This window comes from Melanostigma gelatinosum, assembly GCF_949748355.1.
Source record: "Melanostigma gelatinosum genome assembly, chromosome: 7".
NCBI lineage: Eukaryota > Metazoa > Chordata > Actinopteri > Perciformes > Zoarcidae > Melanostigma > Melanostigma gelatinosum.
Genome location: NC_136640.1, coordinates 28,432,914 through 28,456,921, shown reverse-complemented (window position 1 = coordinate 28,456,921; position 24,008 = coordinate 28,432,914).

Sequence of the window (24,008 nt, the reverse complement as noted above, 5' to 3'; positions counted from 1 at the left end):
ATTAAATGGTGTAACACTGTTGCCCTCTAGTGGTTAAATCATGACATTTTTCATGATTCATTAAATGGTGTAACACTGCTGCCGTCTAGTGGTTAAATCATGTAATGTCCATGATTCATTAAATGGTGTAACACTGCTGCCCTCTAGTGGTTAAAACATGTGATGTTCATGATTCATTAAATGGTGTAACACTGCTGCCCTCTAGTTGTTAAATAGTGTAATGTTTATGATACATTAAATGGTGTAACACTGCTGCCCTCTAGTGGTTAAATCGTGTAATGTTCATGATTCATTAAATGGTGTAACACTGCTGCTCTCTAGTGGTTAAATCGTGTAATGTTCATGATTCATTAAATGGTGTAACACTGCTGCCCTCAAGTGGTTAAATCATGTAATGTTTATGATTCATTAAATGGTGTAACACTGTTGCCCTCTAGTGGTTAAATCATGACATTTTTCATGATTCATTAAATGGTGTAACACTGCTGCCCTCTAGTGGTTAAATCATGTAATGTCCATGATTCATTAAATGGTGTAACACTGCTGCCCTCTAGTGGTTAAATCGTGTAATGTTCATGATTCATTAAATGGTGTAACACTGCTGCCCTCTAGTGGTTAAATCATGTAATTTTTCATGATTCATTAAATGGTGTAACACTGCTGCCCTCTAGTGGTTAAATCATGTAATGATCATGAATCATTAAATGGTGTAACACTGCTGCCCTCTAGTGGTTAAATCGTGTAATGTTCATGATTCATTAAATGGTGTAACACTGCTGCGCTCTAGTGGTTAAATCATGTAATGTTTATGATTCATTAAATGGTGTAACACTGCTGCCCTCTAGTGGTTAAATCGTGTAATGTTCATGATTCATTAAATGGTGTAACACTGCTGCCCTCTAGTAGTTAAATCGTGTAATGTTCATGATTCATTAAATGGTGTAACACTGCTGCCCTCTAGTGGTTAAATCGTGTAATGTTTATGATTCATTAAATGGTGTAACACTGCTGCCCTCTAGTGGTTAAATCGTGTAATGTTTATGATTCATTAAATGGTGTAACACTGCTGCCCTCTAGTGGTTAAATTGTGTAATGTTCATGATTCATTAAATGGTGTAACACTGCTGCCCTCTCGTGGTTAAATCGTGTAATGTTCATGATTCATTAAATGGTGTAACACTGCTGCCCTCTAGTGGTTAAATCGTGTAATGTTTATGATTCATTAAATGGTGTAACACTGCTGCCGTCCAGTGGTTAAATCATGTAATCTTTCATGATTCATTAAATGGTGTAACACTGCTGCCCTCTAGTGGTTAAATCATGTAATGTTCATGAATCATTAAATGGTGTAACACTGCTGCACTCTTGTGGTTAAATCATGTGATGTTCATGATTCATTAAATGGTGTAACACTGCTGCCCTCTAGTGGTTAAATCATGACATTTTTCATGATTCATTAAATGGTGTAACACTGCTGCCATCTAGTGGTTAAATCATGTAATGTCCATGATTCATTAAATGGTGTAACACTGCTGCCCTCTAGTGGTTAAATCATGTGATGTTCATGATTCATTAAATGGTGTAACACTGCTGCCCTCTAGTGGTTAAATTGTGTAATGTTTATGATTCATTAAATGGTGTAACACTGCTGCCCTCTAGTGGTTAAATCGTGTAATGTTCATGAATCATTAAATGGTGTAACACTGCTGCCCTCTAGTGGTTAAATCATGACATTTTTCATGATTCATTAAATGGTGTAACACTGCTGCCATCTAGTGGTTAAATCATGTAATGTCCATGATTCATTAAATGGTGTAACACTGCTGCCCTCTAGTGGTTAAATCATGTGATGTTCATGATTCATTAAATGGTGTAACACTGCTGCCCTCTAGTGGTTAAATTGTGTAATGTTTATGATTCATTAAATGGTGTAACACTGCTGCCCTCTAGTGGTTAAATCGTGTAATGTTCATGAATCATTAAATGGTGTAACACTGCTGCCCTCTAGTGGTTAAATCGTGTAATGTTCATGATTCATTAAATGGTGTAACACTGCTGCGCTCTAGTGGTTAAATCATGTAATGTTTATGATTCATTAAATGGTGTAACACTGCTGCCCTCTAGTGGTTAAATCGTGTAATGTTCATGATTCATTAAATGGTGTAACACTGCTGCCCTCTAGTGGTTAAATCATGTAATTTTTCATGATTCATTAAATGGTGTAACACTGCTGCCCTCTAGTGGTTAAATCGTGTAATGTTCATGATTCATTAAATGGTGTAACACTGCTGCCCTCTAGTGGTTAAATCATGTAATGCTCATGATTCATTAAATGGTGTAACACTGCTGCCCTCTAGTGGTTAAATCATGTAATATCCATGATTCATTAAATGGTGTAACACTGCTGCCCTCTAGTGGTTAAATCATGTAATGTCCATGATTCATTAAATGGTGTAACACTGCTGCCCTCTAGTGGTTAAATAGTGTAATGTTTATGATTCATTAAATGGTGTAACACTGCTGCCCTCTAGTGGTTAAATCGTGTAATGTTCATGATTCATTAAATGGTGTAACACTGCTGCCCTCTAGTGGTTAAATCGTGTAATGTTCATGATTCATTAAATGGTGTAACACTGCTGCCCTCAAGTGGTTAAATCATGTAATGTTTATGATTCATTAAATGGTGTAACACTGTTGCCCTCTAGTGGTTAAATCATGACATTTTTCATGATTCATTAAATGGTGTAACACTGCTGCCCTCTAGTGGTTAAATCATGTAATGATCATGAATCATTAAATGGTGTAACACTGCTGCCCTCTAGTGGTTAAATCGTGTAATGTTTATGATTCATTAAATGGTGTAACACTGCTGCCCTCTAGTGGTTAAATCGTGTAATGTTCATGATTCATTAAATGGTGTAACACTGCTGCCCTCTCGTGGTTAAATCGTGTAATGTTCATGATTCATTAAATGGTGTAACACTGCTGCCCTCTAGTGGTTAAATCGTGTAATGTTTATGATTCATTAAATGGTGTAACACTGCTGCCGTCTAGTGGTTAAATCGTGTAATGTTCATGATTCATTAAATGGTGTAACACTGCTGCACTCTAATGGTTAAATCGTGTGATGTTCATGATTCATTAAATGGTGTAACACTGCTGCCCTCTAGTGGTTAAATCATGTAATGTTCATGATTCATTAAATGGTGTAACACTGCTGCCCTCTAGTGGTTAAATCGTGTAATGTTCATGATTCATTAAATGGTGTAACACTGCTGCCCTCCAGTGGTTAAATCATGTAATCTTTCATGATTCATTAAATGGTGAAACACTGCTGCCCTCTAGTGGTTAAATTATGTCATGTCCATGATTCATTAAATGGTGTAACACTGCTGCCCTCTCGTGGTTAAATCGTGTAATGTTCATGATTCATTAAATGGTGTAACACTGCTGCCCTCTAGTGGTTAAATCGTGTAATGTTTATGATTCATTAAATGGTGTAACACTGCTGCCGTCTAGTGGTTAAATCGTGTAATGTTCATGATTCATTAAATGGTGTAACACTGCTGCCCTCTAGTGGTTAAATCGTGTAATGTTTATGATTCATTAAATGGTGTAACACTGCTGCCGTCTAGTGGTTAAATCGTGTAATGTTCATGATTCATTAAATGGTGTAACACTGCTGCACTCTAATGGTTAAATCGTGTGATGTTCATGATTCATTAAATGGTGTAACACTGCTGCCCTCTAGTGGTTAAATCATGTAATGTTCATGATTCATTAAATGGTGTAACACTGCTGCCCTCCAGTGGTTAAATCATGTAATCTTTCATGATTCATTAAATGGTGTAACACTGCTGCCCTCTAGTGGTTAAATCATGTAATGTTCATGATTCATTAAATGGTGTAACACTGCTGCCCTCTAGTGGTTAAATCATGTAATGTTCATGATTCATTAAATGGTGTAACACTGCTGCCCTCTAGTGGTTAAATCATGTAATGTTCATGATTCATTAAATGGTGTAACACTGCTGCCCTCCAGTGGTTAAATCGTGTAATCTTTCATGATTCATTAAATGGTGTAACACTGCTGCCCTCTAGTGGTTAAATCGTGTAATGTTCATGAATCATTAAATGGTGTAACACTGCTGCCCTCTAGTGGTTAAATCATGTGATGTTCATGATTCATTAAATGGTGTAACACTGCTGCCCTCTAGTGGTTAAATAGTGTAATGTTCATGATTCATTAAATGGTGTAACACTGCTGCCCTCTAGTGGTTAAATCGTGTAATGTTCATGAATCATTAAATGGTGTAACACTGCTGCCCTCTAGTGGTTAAATCGTGTAATGTTCATGATTCATTAAATGGTGTAACACTGCTGCGCTCTAGTGGTTAAATCATGTAATGTTTATGATTCATTAAATGGTGTAACACTGCTGCCCTCTAGTGGTTAAATCGTGTAATGTTCATGATTCATTAAATGGTGTAACACTGCTGCCCTCTAGTGGTTAAATCATGTAATTTTTCATGATTCATTAAATGGTGTAACACTGCTGCCCTCTAGTGGTTAAATCGTGTAATGTTCATGATTCATTAAATGGTGTAACACTGCTGCCCTCTAGTGGTTAAATCATGTAATGCTCATGATTCATTAAATGGTGTAACACTGCTGCCCTCTAGTGGTTAAATCATGTAATATCCATGATTCATTAAATGGTGTAACACTGCTGCCCTCTAGTGGTTAAATCATGTAATGTCCATGATTCATTAAATGGTGTAACACTGCTGCCCTCTAGTGGTTAAATCGTGTAATGTTCATGAATCATTAAATGGTGTAACACTGCTGCCCTCTAGTGGTTAAATCGTGTAATGTTCATGATTCATTAAATGGTGTAACACTGCTGCCCTCTAGTGGTTAAATCATGTAATGTTGATGATTCATTAAATGGTGTAACACTGCTGCCCTCCAGTGGTTAAATCATGTAATCTTTCATGATTCATTAAATGGTGTAACACTGCTGTCCTCTAGTGGTTAAATCATGTAATGTCCATGATTCATTAAATGGTGTAACACTGCTGCCCTCCAGTGGTTAAATCATGTAATCTTTCATGATTCATTAAATGGTGTAACACTGCTGCCCTCTAGTGGTTAAATCATGTAATGTCCATCATTCATTAAATGGTGTAACACTGCTGTCCTCTAGTGGTTAAATCATGTAATGTTCATGAATCATTAAATGGTGTAACACTGCTGCACTCTAGTGGTTAAATCATGTAATGTCCATGATTCATTAAATGGTGTAACACTGCTGCCCTCTAGTGGTTAAATCGTGTAATGTTCATGATTCATTAAATGGTGTAACACTGCTGCCCTCTAGTGGTTAAATCATGTAATTTTTCATGATTCATTAAATGGTGTAACACTGCTGCCCTCTAGTGGTTAAATCATGTAATGATCATGAATCATTAAATGGTGTAACACTGCTGCCCTCTAGTGGTTAAATCGTGTAATGTTCATGATTCATTAAATGGTGTAACACTGCTGCGCTCTAGTTGTTAAATCATGTAATGTTTATGATTCATTAAATGGTGTAACACTGCTGCCATCTAGTGGTTAAATCATGTAATGTTCATGATTCATTAAATGGTGTAACACTGCTGCCCTCTAGTAGTTAAATCGTGTGATGTTCATGATTCATTAAATGGTGTAACACTGCTGCCCTCTAGTGGTTAAATCATGTAATGTTCATGATTCATTAAATGGTGTAACACTGCTGCCCTCTAGTGGTTAAATCGTGTAATGTTCATGATTCATTAAATGGTGTAACACTGCTGCCCTCTAGTGGTTAAATCGTGTAATGTTTATGATTCATTAAATGGTGTAACACTGCTGCCGTCTAGTGGTTAAATCGTGTAATGTTCATGATTCATTAAATGGTGTAACACTGCTGCCCTCTAGTGGTTAAATCGTGTAATGTTTATGATTCATTAAATGGTGTAACACTGCTGCCGTCTAATGGTTAAATCGTGTAATGTTCATGATTCATTAAATGGTGTAACACTGCTGCACTCTAATGGTTAAATCGTGTGATGTTCATGATTCATTAAATGGTGTAACACTGCTGCCCTCTAGTGGTTAAATCATGTAATGTTCATGATTCATTAAATGGTGTAACACTGCTGCCCTCCAGTGGTTAAATCATGTAATCTTTCATGATTCATTAAATGGTGTAACACTGCTGCCCTCTAGTGGTTAAATCATGTAATGTTCATGATTCATTAAATGGTGTAACACTGCTGCCCTCTAGTGGTTAAATCATGTAATGTTCATGATTCATTAAATGGTGTAACACTGCTGCCCTCTAGTGGTTAAATCATGTAATGTTCATGATTCATTAAATGGTGTAACACTGCTGCCCTCCAGTGGTTAAATCGTGTAATCTTTCATGATTCATTAAATGGTGTAACACTGCTGCCCTCTAGTGGTTAAATCATGTAATGTTCATGATTCATTAAATGGTGTAACACTGCTGCCCTCTAGTGGTTAAATCATGTAATGTTCATGATTCATTAAATGGTGTAACACTGCTGCCCTCCAGTGGTTAAATCATGTAATCTTTCATGATTCATTAAATGGTGAAACACTGCTGCCCTCTAGTGGTTAAATTATGTCATGTCCATGATTCATTAAATGGTGTAACACTGCTGCCCTCTCGTGGTTAAATCGTGTAATGTTCATGATTCATTAAATGGTGTAACACTGCTGCCCTCTAGTGGTTAAATCGTGTAATGTTTATGATTCATTAAATGGTGTAACACTGCTGCCGTCTAGTGGTTAAATCGTGTAATGTTCATGATTCATTAAATGGTGTAACACTGCTGCCCTTAGTGGTTAAATCGTGTAATGTTTATGATTCATTAAATGGTGTAACACTGCTGCCGTCTAGTGGTTAAATCGTGTAATGTTCATGATTCATTAAATGGTGTAACACTGCTGCACTCTAATGGTTAAATCGTGTGATGTTCATGATTCATTAAATGGTGTAACACTGCTGCCCTCTAGTGGTTAAATCATGTAATGTTCATGATTCATTAAATGGTGTAACACTGCTGCCCTCCAGTGGTTAAATCATGTAATCTTTCATGATTCATTAAATGGTGTAACACTGCTGCCCTCTAGTGGTTAAATCATGTAATGTTCATGATTCATTAAATGGTGTAACACTGCTGCCCTCTAGTGGTTAAATCATGTAATGTTCATGATTCATTAAATGGTGTAACACTGCTGCCCTCTAGTGGTTAAATCATGTAATGTTCATGATTCATTAAATGGTGTAACACTGCTGCCCTCCAGTGGTTAAATCGTGTAATCTTTCATGATTCATTAAATGGTGTAACACTGCTGCCCTCTAGTGGTTAAATCGTGTAATGTTCATGAATCATTAAATGGTGTAACACTGCTGCCCTCTAGTGGTTAAATCATGTGATGTTCATGATTCATTAAATGGTGTAACACTGCTGCCCTCTAGTGGTTAAATAGTGTAATGTTCATGATTCATTAAATGGTGTAACACTGCTGCCCTCTAGTGGTTAAATCGTGTAATGTTCATGAATCATTAAATGGTGTAACACTGCTGCCCTCTAGTGGTTAAATCGTGTAATGTTCATGATTCATTAAATGGTGTAACACTGCTGCGCTCTAGTGGTTAAATCATGTAATGTTTATGATTCATTAAATGGTGTAACACTGCTGCCCTCTAGTGGTTAAATCGTGTAATGTTCATGATTCATTAAATGGTGTAACACTGCTGCCCTCTAGTGGTTAAATCATGTAATTTTTCATGATTCATTAAATGGTGTAACACTGCTGCCCTCTAGTGGTTAAATCGTGTAATGTTCATGATTCATTAAATGGTGTAACACTGCTGCCCTCTAGTGGTTAAATCATGTAATGCTCATGATTCATTAAATGGTGTAACACTGCTGCCCTCTAGTGGTTAAATCATGTAATATCCATGATTCATTAAATGGTGTAACACTGCTGCCCTCTAGTGGTTAAATCATGTAATGTCCATGATTCATTAAATGGTGTAACACTGCTGCCCTCTAGTGGTTAAATCGTGTAATGTTCATGAATCATTAAATGGTGTAACACTGCTGCCCTCTAGTGGTTAAATCGTGTAATGTTCATGATTCATTAAATGGTGTAACACTGCTGCCCTCTAGTGGTTAAATCATGTAATGTTGATGATTCATTAAATGGTGTAACACTGCTGCCCTCCAGTGGTTAAATCATGTAATCTTTCATGATTCATTAAATGGTGTAACACTGCTGTCCTCTAGTGGTTAAATCATGTAATGTCCATCATTCATTAAATGGTGTAACACTGCTGTCCTCTAGTGGTTAAATCATGTAATGTTCATGAATCATTAAATGGTGTAACACTGCTGCACTCTAGTGGTTAAATCATGTAATGTCCATGATTCATTAAATGGTGTAACACTGCTGCCCTCTAGTGGTTAAATCGTGTAATGTTCATGATTCATTAAATGGTGTAACACTGCTGCCCTCTAGTGGTTAAATCATGTAATTTTTCATGATTCATTAAATGGTGTAACACTGCTGCCCTCTAGTGGTTAAATCATGTAATGATCATGAATCATTAAATGGTGTAACACTGCTGCCCTCTAGTGGTTAAATCGTGTAATGTTCATGATTCATTAAATGGTGTAACACTGCTGCGCTCTAGTGGTTAAATCATGTAATGTTTATGATTCATTAAATGGTGTAACACTGCTGCCCTCTAGTGGTTAAATCATGTAATGTTCATGATTCATTAAATGGTGTAACACTGCTGCCCTCTAGTAGTTAAATCGTGTAATGTTTATGATTCATTAAATGGTGTAACACTGCTGCCCTCTAGTGGTTAAATCGTGTAATGTTTATGATTCATTAATTGGTGTAACACTGCTGCCCTCTAGTGGTTAAATCGTGTAATGTTTATGATTCATTAAATGGTGTAACACTGCTGCCCTCTAGTGGTTAAATCGTGTAATGTTCATGACTCATTAAATGGTGTAACACTGCTGCCCTCTAGTGGTTAAATCATGTAATGTTGATGATTCATTAAATGGTGTAACACTGCTGCCCTCTAGTGGTTAAATCATGTAATGTTCATGATTCATTAAATGGTGTAACACTGCTGCCCTCTAGTGGTTAAATCGTGTAATGTTCATGATTCATTAAATGGTGTAACACTGCTGCCCTCTAGTGGTTAAATCGTGTAATGTTCATGAATCATTAAATGGTGTAACACTGCTGCCCTCTAGTGGTTAAATCGTGTAATGTTTATGATTCATTAAATGGTATAACACTGCTGCCCTCTAGTGGTTAAATCGTGTAATGTTCATGATTCATTAAATGGTGTAACACTGCTGCCCTCTAGTGGTTAAATCGTGTAATGTTCATGAATCATTAAATGGTGTAACACTGCTGCCCTTTAGTGGTTAAATCGTGTAATGTTCATGATTCATTAAATGGTGTAACACTGCTGCCCTCTAGTGGTTAAATCATGTAATGTTGATGATTCATTAAATGGTGTAACACTGCTGCCCTCCAGTGGTTAAATCATGTAATCTTTCATGATTCATTAAATGGTGTAACACTGCTGTCCTCTAGTGGTTAAATCATGTAATGTCCATGATTCATTAAATGGTGTAACACTGCTGCCCTCCAGTGGTTAAATCATGTAATCTTTCATGATTCATTAAATGGTGTAACACTGCTGCCCTCTAGTGGTTAAATCATGTAATGTTCATGAATCATTAAATGGTGTAACACTGCTGCACTCTTGTGGTTAAATCATGTGATGTTCATGATTCATTAAATGGTGTAACACTGCTGCCCTCTAGTGGTTAAATAGTGTAATGTTTATGATTCATTAAATGGTGTAACACTGTTGCCCTCTAGTGGTTAAATCATGACATTTTTCATGATTCATTAAATGGTGTAACACTGCTGCCCTCTAGTGGTTAAATCATGTAATGTTCATGAATCATTAAATGGTGTAACACTGCTGCACTCTTGTGGTTAAATCATGTGATGTTCATGATTCATTAAATGGTGTAACACTGCTGCCCTCTAGTGGTTAAATAGTGTAATGTTTATGATTCATTAAATGGTGTAACACTGTTGCCCTCTAGTGGTTAAATCATGACATTTTTCATGATTCATTAAATGGTGTAACACTGCTGCCATCTAGTGGTTAAATCATGTAATGTCCATGATTCATTAAATGGTGTAACACTGCTGCCCTCTAGTGGTTAAATCATGTGATGTTCATGATTCATTAAATGGTGTAACACTGCTGCCCTCTAGTGGTTAAATAGTGTAATGTTTATGATTCATTAAATGGTGTAACACTGCTGCCCTCTAGTGGTTAAATCGTGTAATGTTCATGAATCATTAAATGGTGTAACACTGCTGCCCTCTAGTGGTTAAATCGTGTAATGTTCATGATTCATTAAATGGTGTAACACTGCTGCGCTCTAGTGGTTAAATCATGTAATGTTTATGATTCATTAAATGGTGTAACACTGCTGCCCTCTAGTGGTTAAATCGTGTAATGTTCATGATTCATTAAATGGTGTAACACTGCTGCCCTCTTGTGGTTAAATCATGTAATTTTTCATGATTCATTAAATGGTGTAACACTGCTGCCCTCTAGTGGTTAAATCGTGTAATGTTCATGATTCATTAAATGGTGTAACACTGCTGCCCTCTAGTGGTTAAATCATGTAATGCTCATGATTCATTAAATGGTGTAACACTGCTGCCCTCTAGTGGTTAAATCATGTAATATCCATGATTCATTAAATGGTGTAACACTGCTGCCCTCTAGTGGTTAAATCATGTAATGTCCATGATTCATTAAATGGTGTAACACTGCTGCCCTCTAGTGGTTAAATAGTGTAATGTTTATGATTCATTAAATGGTGTAACACTGCTGCCCTCTAGTGGTTAAATCGTGTAATGTTCATGATTCATTAAATGGTGTAACACTGCTGCCCTCTAGTGGTTAAATCGTGTAATGTTCATGATTCATTAAATGGTGTAACACTGCTGCCCTCAAGTGGTTAAATCATGTAATGTTTATGATTCATTAAATGGTGTAACACTGTTGCCCTCTAGTGGTTAAATCATGACATTTTTCATGATTCATTAAATGGTGTAACACTGCTGCCCTCTAGTGGTTAAATCATGTAATGATCATGAATCATTAAATGGTGTAACACTGCTGCCCTCTAGTGGTTAAATCGTGTAATGTTTATGATTCATTAAATGGTGTAACACTGCTGCCCTCTAGTGGTTAAATCGTGTAATGTTCATGATTCATTAAATGGTGTAACACTGCTGCCCTCTCGTGGTTAAATCGTGTAATGTTCATGATTCATTAAATGGTGTAACACTGCTGCCCTCTAGTGGTTAAATCGTGTAATGTTTATGATTCATTAAATGGTGTAACACTGCTGCCGTCTAGTGGTTAAATCGTGTAATGTTCATGATTCATTAAATGGTGTAACACTGCTGCACTCTAATGGTTAAATCGTGTGATGTTCATGATTCATTAAATGGTGTAACACTGCTGCCCTCTAGTGGTTAAATCATGTAATGTTCATGATTCATTAAATGGTGTAACACTGCTGCCCTCTAGTGGTTAAATCGTGTAATGTTCATGATTCATTAAATGGTGTAACACTGCTGCCCTCCAGTGGTTAAATCATGTAATCTTTCATGATTCATTAAATGGTGAAACACTGCTGCCCTCTAGTGGTTAAATTATGTCATGTCCATGATTCATTAAATGGTGTAACACTGCTGCCCTCTCGTGGTTAAATCGTGTAATGTTCATGATTCATTAAATGGTGTAACACTGCTGCCCTCTAGTGGTTAAATCGTGTAATGTTTATGATTCATTAAATGGTGTAACACTGCTGCCGTCTAGTGGTTAAATCGTGTAATGTTCATGATTCATTAAATGGTGTAACACTGCTGCACTCTAATGGTTAAATCGTGTGATGTTCATGATTCATTAAATGGTGTAACACTGCTGCCCTCTAGTGGTTAAATCATGTAATGTTCATGATTCATTTAATGGTGTAACACTGCTGCCCTCCAGTGGTTAAATCATGTAATCTTTCATGATTCATTAAATGGTGAAACACTGCTGCCCTCTAGTGGTTAAATGATGTCATGTCCATGATTCATTAAATGGTGTAACACTGCTGCCCTCTAGTGGTTAAATCGTGTAATGTTTATGATTCATTAAATGGTGTAACACTGCTGCCCTCTAGTGGTTAAATCATGTAATGTTCATGATTCATTAAATGGTGTAACACTGCTGCCCTCTAGTGGTTAAATCATGTAATGTTTATGATTCATTAAATGGTGTAACACTGCTGCCCTCTAGTGGTTAAATCATGTAATGTTCATGATTCATTAAATGGTGTAACACTGCTGCCCTCTAGTGGTTAAATCATGTAATGTTCATGATTCATTAAATGGTGTAACACTGCTGCCCTCCAGTGGTTAAATCGTGTAATCTTTCATGATTCATTAAATGGTGTAACACTGCTGCCCTCTAGTGTTTAAATCGTGTAATGTTCATGAATCATTAAATGGTGTAACACTGCTGCCCTCTAGTGGTTAAATCGTGTAATGTTTATGATTCATTAAATGGTGTAACACTGTTGCCCTCTAGTGGTTAAATCATGACATTTTTCATGATTCATTAAATGGTGTAACACTGCTGCCCTCTAGTGGTTAAATCATGTAATGTCCATGATTCATTAAATGGTGTAACACTGCTGCCCTCTAGTGGTTAAATAGTGTAATGTTTATGATTAATTAAATGGTGTAACACTGCTGCCCTCTAGTGGTTCAATCGTGTAATGTTCATGATTCATTAAATGGTGTAACACTGCTGCCCTCTAGTGGTTAAATCGTGTAATGTTCATGATTCATTAAATGGTGTAACACTGCTGCCCTCAAGTGGTTAAATCATGTAATGTTTATGATTCATTAAATGGTGTAACACTGTTGCCCTCTAGTGGTTAAATCATGACATTTTTCATGATTCATTAAATGGTGTAACACTGCTGCCCTCTAGTGGTTAAATCATGTAATGTTCATGATTCATTAAATGGTGTAACACTGCTGCCCTCTAGTGGTTAAATCATGTAATTTTTCATGATTCATTAAATGGTGTAACATTGCTGCCCTCTTGTGGTTAAATCATGTAATGATCATGAATCATTAAATGGTGTAACACTGCTGCCCTCTAGTGGTTAAATCGTGTAATGTTCATGATTCATTAAATGGTGTAACACTGCTGCGCTCTAGTGGTTAAATCATGTAATGTTTATGATTCATTAAATGGTGTAACACTGCTGCCCTCTAGTGGTTAAATCGTGTAATGTTTATGATTCATTAAATGGTGTAACACTGCTGCCCTCTAGTGGTTAAATAGTGTAATGTTTATGATTCATTAAATGGTGTAACACTGCTGCCCTCCAGTGGTTAAATCATGTAATATTTCATGATTCATTAAATGGTGTAACACTGCTGCCCTCTAGTGGTTAAATCATGTAATATCCATGATTCATTAAATGGTGTAACACTGCTGCCCTCTAGTGGTTAAATCATGTAATGTCCATGATTCATTAAATGGTGTAACACTGCTGCCCTCTAGTGGTTAAATCATGTGATGTTCATGATTCATTAAATGGTGTAACACTGCTGCCCTCTAGTGGTTAAATAGTGTAATGTTTATGATTCATTAAATAGTGTAACACTGCTGCCCTCTAGTGGTTAAATCGTGTAATGTTCATGATTCATTAAATGGTGTAACACTGCTGCCCTCTAGTGGTTAAATCGTGTAATGTTCATGATTCATTAAATGGTGTAACACTGCTGCCCTCAAGTGGTTAAATCATGTAATGTTTATGATTCATTAAATGGTGTAACACTGTTGCCCTCTAGTGGTTAAATCATGACATTTTTCATGATTCATTAAATGGTGTAACACTGCTGCCCTCTAGTGGTTAAATCGTGTAATGTTCATGATTCATTAAATGGTGTAACACTGCTGCCCTCTAATGGTTAATTCGTGTAATGTTCATGATTCATTAAATGGTGTAACACTGCTGCCCTCTAATGGTTAATTCGTGTAATGTTTATGATTCATTAAATGGTGAAACACTGCTGCCCTCTAGTGGTTAAATCATGTCATGTCCATGATTCATTAAATGGTGTAACACTGCTGCCCTCTAGTGGTTAAATCGTGTAATGTTCATGATTCATTAAATGGTGTAACACTGCTGCCCTCTAGTGGTTAAATCGTGTAATGTTCATGATTCATTAAATGGTGTAACACTGCTGCCCTCAAGTGGTTAAATCATGTAATGTTTATGATTCATTAAATGGTGTAACACTGTTGCCCTCTAGTGGTTAAATCATGACATTTTTCATGATTCATTAAATGGTGTAACACTGCTGCCCTCTAGTGGTTAAATCATGTAATGTCCATGATTCATTAAATGGTGTAACACTGCTGCCCTCTAGTGGTTAAATCGTGTAATGTTCATGATTCATTAAATGGTGTAACACTGCTGCCCTCTAGTGGTTAAATCATGTAATTTTTCATGATTCATTAAATGGTGTAACACTGCTGCCCTCTAGTGGTTAAATTGTGTAATGTTCATGATTCATTAAATGGTGTAACACTGCTGCCCTCTAGTGGTTAAATCATGTAATGCTCATGATTCATTAAATGGTGTAACACTGTTGCCCTCTAGTGGTTAAATCATGTAATGTTCATGATTCATTAAATGGTGTAACACTGCTGCGCTCTAGTGGTTAAATCATGTAATGTTTATGATTCATTAAATGGTGTAACACTGCTGCCCTCTAGTGGTTAAATCATGTAATGTTCATGATTCATTAAATGGTGTAACACTGCTGCCCTCTAGTGGTTAAATCATGTAATGTTCATGATTCATTAAATGGTGTAACACTGCTGCCCTCTAGTGGTTAAATCATGTAATGTTCATGATTCATTAAATGGTGTAACACTGCTGCCCTCTAGTGGTTAAATCATGTAATGTTCATGAGTCATTAAATGGTGTAACACTGCTGCCCTCTAGTGGTTAAATCATGTAATGTTTATGATTCATTAAATGGTGTAACACTGCTGCCCTCCAGTGGTTAAATCGTGTAATCTTTCATGATTCATTAAATGGTGTAACACTGCTGCCCTCTAGTGGTTAAATCGTGTAATGTTCATGATTCATTAAATGGTGTAACACTGCTGCCCTCTAGTGGTTAAATCGTGTAATGTTCATGAATCATTAAATGGTGTAACACTGCTGCCCTCTAGTGGTTAAATCGTGTAATGTTCATGATTCAATAAATGGTGTAACACTGCTGCCCTCTAGTGGTTAAATCGTGTAATGTTTATGATTCATTAAATGGTGTAACACTGCTGCCGTCTAGTGGTTAAATCGTGTAATGTTCATGATTCATTAAATGGCGTAACACTGCTGCCCTCTAGTGGTTAAATCGTGTAATGTTCATGATTCATTAAATGGTGTAACACTGCTGCCCTCTAGTGGTTAAATCGTGTAATGTTCATGATTCATTAAATGGTGTAACACTGCTGCCCTCTAGTGGTTAAATCATGTAATGTCCATGATTCATTAAATGGTGTAACACTGCTGCCCTCTAGTGGTTAAATCGTGTAATGTTCATGATTCATTAAATGGTGTAACACTGCTGCGCTCTAGTGGTTAAATCATGTAATTTTTCATGATTCATTAAATGGTGTAACACTGCTGCCCTCTAGTGGTTAAATCGTGTAATGTTCATGATTCATTAAATGGTGTAACACTGCTGCCCTCTAGTGGTTAAATCATGTAATGCTCATGATTCAATAAATGGTGTAACACTGTTGCCCTCTAGTGGTTAAATCATGTAATGTTCATGATTCATTAAATGGTGTAACACTGCTGCGCTCTAGTGGTTAAATCATGTAATGTTCATGATTCATTAAATGGTGTAACACTGCTGCCCTCTAGTGGTTAAATCATGTAATGTTCATGATTCATTAAATGGTGTAACACTGCTGCCCTCTAGTGGTTAAATCATGTAATGTTCATGATTCATTAAATGGTGTAACACTGCTGCCCTCTAGTGGTTAAATCATGTAATGTTCATGAGTCATTAAATGGTGTAACACTGCTGCCCTCTAGTGGTTAAATCATGTAATGTTTATGATTCATTAAATGGTGTAACACTGCTGCCCTCCAGTGGTTAAATCGTGTAATCTTTCATGATTCATTAAATGGTGTAACACTGCTGCCCTCTAGTGGTTAAATCGTGTAATGTTCATGATTCATTAAATGGTGTAACACTGCTGCCCTCTAGTGGTTAAATCATGTAATGTTGATGATTCATTAAATGGTGTAACACTGCTGCCCTCCAGTGGTTAAATCATGTAATCTTTCATGATTCATTAAATGGTGTAACACTGCTGCCCTCTAGTGGTTAAATCATGTAATGTCCATGATTCATTAAATGGTGTAACACTGCTGCCCTCCAGTGGTTAAATCATGTAATCTTTCATGATTCATTAAATGGTGTAACACTGCTGCCCTCTAGTGGTTAAATCATGTAATGTCCATGATTCATTAAATGGTGTAACACTGCTGCCCTCTAGTGGTTAAATCATGTAATGTTCATGAATCATTAAATGGTGTAACACTGCTGCACTCTTGTGGTTAAATCATGTGATGTTCATGATTCATTAAATGGTGTAACACTGCTGCCCTCTAGTGGTTAAATAGTGTAATGTTTATGATTCATTAAATGGTGTAACACTGTTGCCCTCTAGTGGTTAAATCATGACATTTTTCATGATTCATTAAATGGTGTAACACTGCTGCCCTGTAGTGGTTAAATCATGTAATGTCCATGATTCATTAAATGGTGTAACACTGCTGCCCTCTAGTGGTTAAATCATGTGATGTTCATGATTCATTAAATGATGTAACACTGCTGCCCTCTAGTGGTTAAATAGTGTAATGTTTATGATTTATTAAATGGTGTAACACTGCTGCCCTCTAGTGGTTAAATCGTGTAATGTTCATGATTCATTAAATGGTGTAACACTGCTGCCCTCAAGTGGTTAAAATATGTAATGTTTATGATTCATTAAATGGTGTAACACTGTTGCCCTCTAGTGGTTAAATCATGACATTTTTCATGATTCATTAAATGGTGTAACACTGCTGCCCTCTAGTGGTTAAATCATGTAATGTCCATGATTCATTAAATGGTGTAACACTGCTGCCCTCTAGTGGTTAAATCGTGTAATGTTCATGATTCATTAAATGGTGTAACACTGCTGCCCTCTAGTGGTTAAATCATGTAATTTTTCATGATTCATTAAATGGTGTAACACTACTGCCCTCTAGTGGTTAAATCATGTAATGATCATGAATCATTAAATGGTGTAACACTGCTGCCCTCTAGTGGTTAAATCGTGTAATGTTCATGATTCATTAAATGGTGTAACACTGCTGCGCTCTAGTGGTTAAATCATGTAATGTTTATGATTCATTAAATGGTGTAACACTGCTGCCCTCTAGTGGTTAAATCGTGTAATGTTCATGATTCATTAAATGGTGTAACACTGCTGCCCTCTAGTAGTTAAATCGTGTAATGTTTATGATTCATTAAATGGTGTAACACTGCTGCCCTCTAGTGGTTAAATCATGTAATGTTCATGAGTCATTAAATGGTGTAACACTGCTGCCCTCTAGTGGTTAAATCATGTAATGTTTATGATTCATTAAATGGTGTAACACTGCTGCCCTCCAGTGGTTAAATCGTGTAATCTTTCATGATTCATTAAATGGTGTAACACTGCTGCCCTCTAGTGGTTAAATCGTGTAATGTTCATGATTCATTAAATGGTGTAACACTGCTGCCCTCTAGTGGTTAAATCGTGTAATGTTCATGAATCATTAAATGGTGTAACACTGCTGCCCTCTAGTGGTTAAATCGTGTAATGTTCATGATTCATTAAATGGTGTAACACTGCTGCCCTCTAGTGGTTAAATCGTGTAATGTTTATGATTCATTAAATGGTGTAACACTGCTGCCGTCTAGTGGTTAAATCGTGTAATGTTCATGATTCATTAAATGGCGTAACACTGCTGCCCTCTAGTGGTTAAATCGTGTAATGTTCATGATTCATTAAATGGTGTAACACTGCTGCCCTCTAGTGGTTAAATCGTGTAATGTTCATGATTCATTAAATGGTGTAACACTGTTGCCCTCTAGTGGTTAAATCATGACATTTTTCATGATTCATTAAATGGTGTAACACTGCTGCCCTCTAGTGGTTAAATCATGTAATGTCCATGATTCATTAAATGGTGTAACACTGCTGCCCTCTAGTGGTTAAATCGTGTAATGTTCATGATTCATTAAATGGTGTAACACTGCTGCGCTCTAGTGGTTAAATCATGTAATTTTTCATGATTCATTAAATGGTGTAACACTGCTGCCCTCTAGTGGTTAAATCGTGTAATGTTCATGATTCATTAAATGGTGTAACACTGGTGCCCTCTAGTGGTTAAATCATGTAATGCTCATGATTCAATAAATGGTGTAACACTGTTGCCCTCTAGTGGTTAAATCATGTAATGTTCATGATTCATTAAATGGTGTAACACTGCTGCGCTCTAGTGGTTAAATCATGTAATGTTCATGATTCATTAAATGGTGTAACACTGCTGCCCTCTAGTGGTTAAATCATGTAATGTTCATGATTCATTAAATGGTGTAACACTGCTGCCCTCTAGTGGTTAAATCATGTAATGTTCATGATTCATTAAATGGTGTAACACTGCTGCCCTCTAGTGGTTAAATCATGTAATGTTCATGAGTCATTAAATGGTGTAACACTGCTGCCCTCTAGTGGTTAAATCATGTAATGTTTATGATTCATTAAATGGTGTAACACTGCTGCCCTCCAGTGGTTAAATCGTGTAATCTTTCATGATTCATTAAATGGTGTAACACTGCTGCCCTCTAGTGGTTAAATCGTGTAATGTTCATGATTCATTAAATGGTGTAACACTGCTGCCCTCTAGTGGTTAAATCGTGTAATGTTCATGAATCATTAAATGGTGTAACACTGCTGCCCTCTAGTGGTTAAATCGTGTAATGTTCATGATTCATTAAATGGTGTAACACTGCTGCCCTCTAGTGGTTAAATCATGTAATGTTGATGATTCATTAAATGGTGTAACACTGCTGCCCTCCAGTGGTTAAATCATGTAATCTTTCATGATTCATTAAATGGTGTAACACTGCTGCCCTCCAGTGGTTAAATCATGTAATCTTTCATGATTCATTAAATGGTGTAACACTGCTGCCCTCTAGTGGTTAAATCATGTAATGTCCATGATTCATTAAATGGTGTAACACTGCTGCCCTCTAGTGGTTAAATCATGTAATGTTCATGAATCATTAAATGGTGTAACACTGCTGCACTCTTGTGGTTAAATCATGTGATGTTCATGATTCATTAAATGGTGTAACACTGCTGCCCTCTAGTGGTTAAATAGTGTAATGTTTATGATTCATTAAATGGTGTAACACTGTTGCCCTCTAGTGGTTAAATCATGACATTTTTCATGATTCATTAAATGGTGTAACACTGCTGCCCTGTAGTGGTTAAATCATGTAATGTCCATGATTCATTAAATGGTGTAACACTGCTGCCCTCTAGTGGTTAAATCATGTGATGTTCATGATTCATTAAATGATGTAACACTGCTGCCCTCTAGTGGTTAAATAGTGTAATGTTTATGATTTATTAAATGGTGTAACACTGCTGCCCTCTAGTGGTTAAATCGTGTAATGTTCATGATTCATTAAATGGTGTAACACTGCTGCCCTCAAGTGGTTAAAATATGTAATGTTTATGATTCATTAAATGGTGTAACACTGTTGCCCTCTAGTGGTTAAATCATGACATTTTTCATGATTCATTAAATGGTGTAACACTGCTGCCCTCTAGTGGTTAAATCATGTAATGTCCATGATTCATTAAATGGTGTAACACTGCTGCCCTCTAGTGGTTAAATCGTGTAATGTTCATGATTCATTAAATGGTGTAACACTGCTGCCCTCTAGTGGTTAAATCATGTAATTTTTCATGATTCATTAAATGGTGTAACACTACTGCCCTCTAGTGGTTAAATCGTGTAATGTTCATGATTCATTAAATGGTGTAACACTGCTGCCCTCCAGTGGTTAAATCATGTAATCTTTCATGATTCATTAAATGGTGAAACACTGCTGCCCTCTAGTGGTTAAATTATGTCATGTCCATGATTCATTAAATGGTGTAACACTGCTGCCCTCTCGTGGTTAAATCGTGTAATGTTCATGATTCATTAAATGGTGTAACACTGCTGCCCTCTAGTGGTTAAATCGTGTAATGTTTATGATTCATTAAATGGTGTAACACTGCTGCCCTCTAGTGGTTAAATCGTGTAATGTTCATGATTCATTAAATGGTGTAACACTGCTGCCCTCTAGTGGTTAAATCGTGTAATGTTCATGATTCATTAAATGGTGTAACACTTCTGCCCTCAAGTGGTTAAATCATGTAATGTTTATGATTCATTAAATGGTGTAACACTGTTGCCCTCTAGTGGTTAAATCATGACATTTTTCATGATTCATTAAATGGTGTAACACTGCTGCCCTCTAGTGGTTAAATCATGTAATGTCCATGATTCATTAAATGGTGTAACACTGCTGCCCTCTAGTGGTTAAATCGTGTAATGTTCATGATTCATTAAATGGTGTAACACTGCTGCCCTCTAGTGGTTAAATCGTGTAATGTTCATGATTCATTAAATGGTGTAACACTGCTGCCCTCTAGTGGTTAAATCATGTAATGCTCATGATTCATTAAATGGTGTAACAATGTTGCCCTCTCGTGGTTAAATCATGTAATGTTCATGATTCATTAAATGGTGTAACACTGCTGCGCTCTAGTGGTTAAATCATGTAATGTTTATGATTCATTAAATGGTGTAACACTGCTGCCCTCTAGTGGTTAAATCATGTAATATTTATGATTCATTAAATGGTGTAACACTGCTGCCCTCTAGTGGTTAAATCGTGTAATGTTTATGATTCATTAAATGGTGTAACACTGCTGCCCTCTAGTGGTTAAATCGTGTAATGTTTATGATTCATTAAATGGTGTAACACTGCTGCCCTCTAGTGGTTAAATCGTGTAATGTTCATGATTCATTAAATGGTGTAACACTGCTGCCCTCTCGTGGTTAAATCGTGTAATGTTCATGATTCATTAAATGGTGTAACACTGCTGCCCTCTAGTGGTTAAATCGTGTAATGTTTATGATTCATTAAATGGTGTAACACTGCTGCCGTCTAGTGGTTAAATCGTGTAATGTTCATGATTCATTAAATGGTGTAACACTGCTGCACTCTAATGGTTAAATCGTGTGATGTTCATGATTCATTAAATGGTGTAACACTGCTGCCCTCTAGTGGTTAAATCATGTAATGTTCATGATTCATTAAATGGTGTAACACTGCTGCCCTCTAGTGGTTAAATCGTGTAATGTTCATGATTCATTAAATGGTGTAACACTGCTGCCCTCCAGTGGTTAAATCATGTAATCTTTCATGATTCATTAAATGGTGAAACACTGCTGCCCTCTAGTGGTTAAATTATGTCATGTCCATGATTCATTAAATGGTGTAACACTGCTGCCCTCTCGTGGTTAAATCGTGTAATGTTCATGATTCATTAAATGGTGTAACACTGCTGCCCTCTAGTGGTTAAATCGTGTAATGTTCATGATTCATTAAATGGTGTAACACTGCTGCCCTCTAGTGGTTAAATCGTGTAATGTTCATAATTCATTAAATGGTGTAACACTTCTGCCCTCAAGTGGTTAAATCATGTAATGTTTATGATTCATTAAATGGTGTAACACTGTTGCCCTCTAGTGGTTAAATCATGACATTTTTCATGATTCATTAAATGGTGTAACACTGCTGCCCTCTAGTGGTTAAATCATGTAATGTCCATGATTCATTAAATGGTGTAACACTGCTGCCCTCTAGTGGTTAAATCGTGTAATGTTCATGATTCATTAAATGGTGTAACACTGCTGCCCTCTAGTGGTTAAATCGTGTAATGTTTATGATTCATTAAATGGTGTAACACTGCTGCCGTCTAGTGGTTAAATCGTGTAATGTTCATGATTCATTAAATGGTGTAACACTGCTGCACTCTAATGGTTAAATCGTGTGATGTTCATGATTCATTAAATGGTGTAACACTGCTGCCCTCTAGTGGTTAAATCATGTAATGTTCATGATTCATTAAATGGTGTAACACTGCTGCCCTCTAGTGGTTAAATCGTGTAATGTTCATGATTCATTAAATGGTGTAACACTGCTGCCCTCCAGTGGTTAAATCATGTAATCTTTCATGATTCATTAAATGGTGAAACACTGCTGCCCTCTAGTGGTTAAATTATGTCATGTCCATGATTCATTAAATGGTGTAACACTGCTGCCCTCTCGTGGTTAAATCGTGTAATGTTCATGATTCATTAAATGGTGTAACACTGCTGCCGTCTAGTGGTTAAATCGTGTAATGTTCATGATTCATTAAATGGTGTAACACTGCTGCCCTCTAGTGGTTAAATCGTGTAATGTTCATGATTCATTAAATGGTGTAACACTGCTGCCCTCTAGTGGTTAAATCGTGTAATGTTCATGATTCATTAAATGGTGTAACACTTCTGCCCTCAAGTGGTTAAATCATGTAATGTTTATGATTCATTAAATGGTGTAACACTGTTGCCCTCTAGTGGTTAAATCATGACATTTTTCATGATTCATTAAATGGTGTAACACTGCTGCCCTCTAGTGGTTAAATCATGTAATGTCCATGATTCATTAAATGGTGTAACACTGCTGCCCTCTAGTGGTTAAATCGTGTAATGTTCATGATTCATTAAATGGTGTAACACTGCTGCCCTCTAGTGGTTAAATCGTGTAATGTTCATGATTCATTAAATGGTGTAACACTGCTGCCCTCTAGTGGTTAAATCATGTAATGCTCATTATTCATTAAATGGTGTAACACTGTTGCCCTCTAGTGGTTAAATCATGTAATGTTCATGATTCATTAAATGGTGTAACACTGCTGCGCTCTAGTGGTTAAATCATGTAATGTTTATGATTCATTAAATGGTGTAACACTGCTGCCCTCTAGTGGTTAAATCATGTAATGTTCATGATTCATTAAATGGTGTAACACTGCTGCCCTCTAGTGGTTAAATCATGTAATGTTCATGATTCATTAAATGGTGTAACACTGCTGCCCTCTAGTGGTTAAATCATGTAATGTTCATGATTCATTAAATGGTGTAACACTGCTGCCCTCTAGTGGTTAAATCATGTAATGTTCATGAGTCATTAAATGGTGTAACACTGCTGCCCTCTAGTGGTTAAATCGTGTAATGTTTATGATTCATTAAATGGTGTAACACTGCTGCCGTCTAGTGGTTAAATCGTGTAATGTTCATGATTCATTAAATGGTGTAACACTGCTGCCCTCTAGTGGTTAAATCGTGTAATGTTCATGATTCATTAAATGGTGTAACACTGCTGCCCTCTAGTGGTTAAATCGTGTAATGTTCATAATTCATTAAATGGTGTAACACTTCTGCCCTCAAGTGGTTAAATCATGTAATGTTTATGATTCATTAAATGGTGTAACACTGTTGCCCTCTAGTGGTTAAATCATGACATTTTTCATGATTCATTAAATGGTGTAACACTGCTGCCCTCTAGTGGTTAAATCATGTAATGTC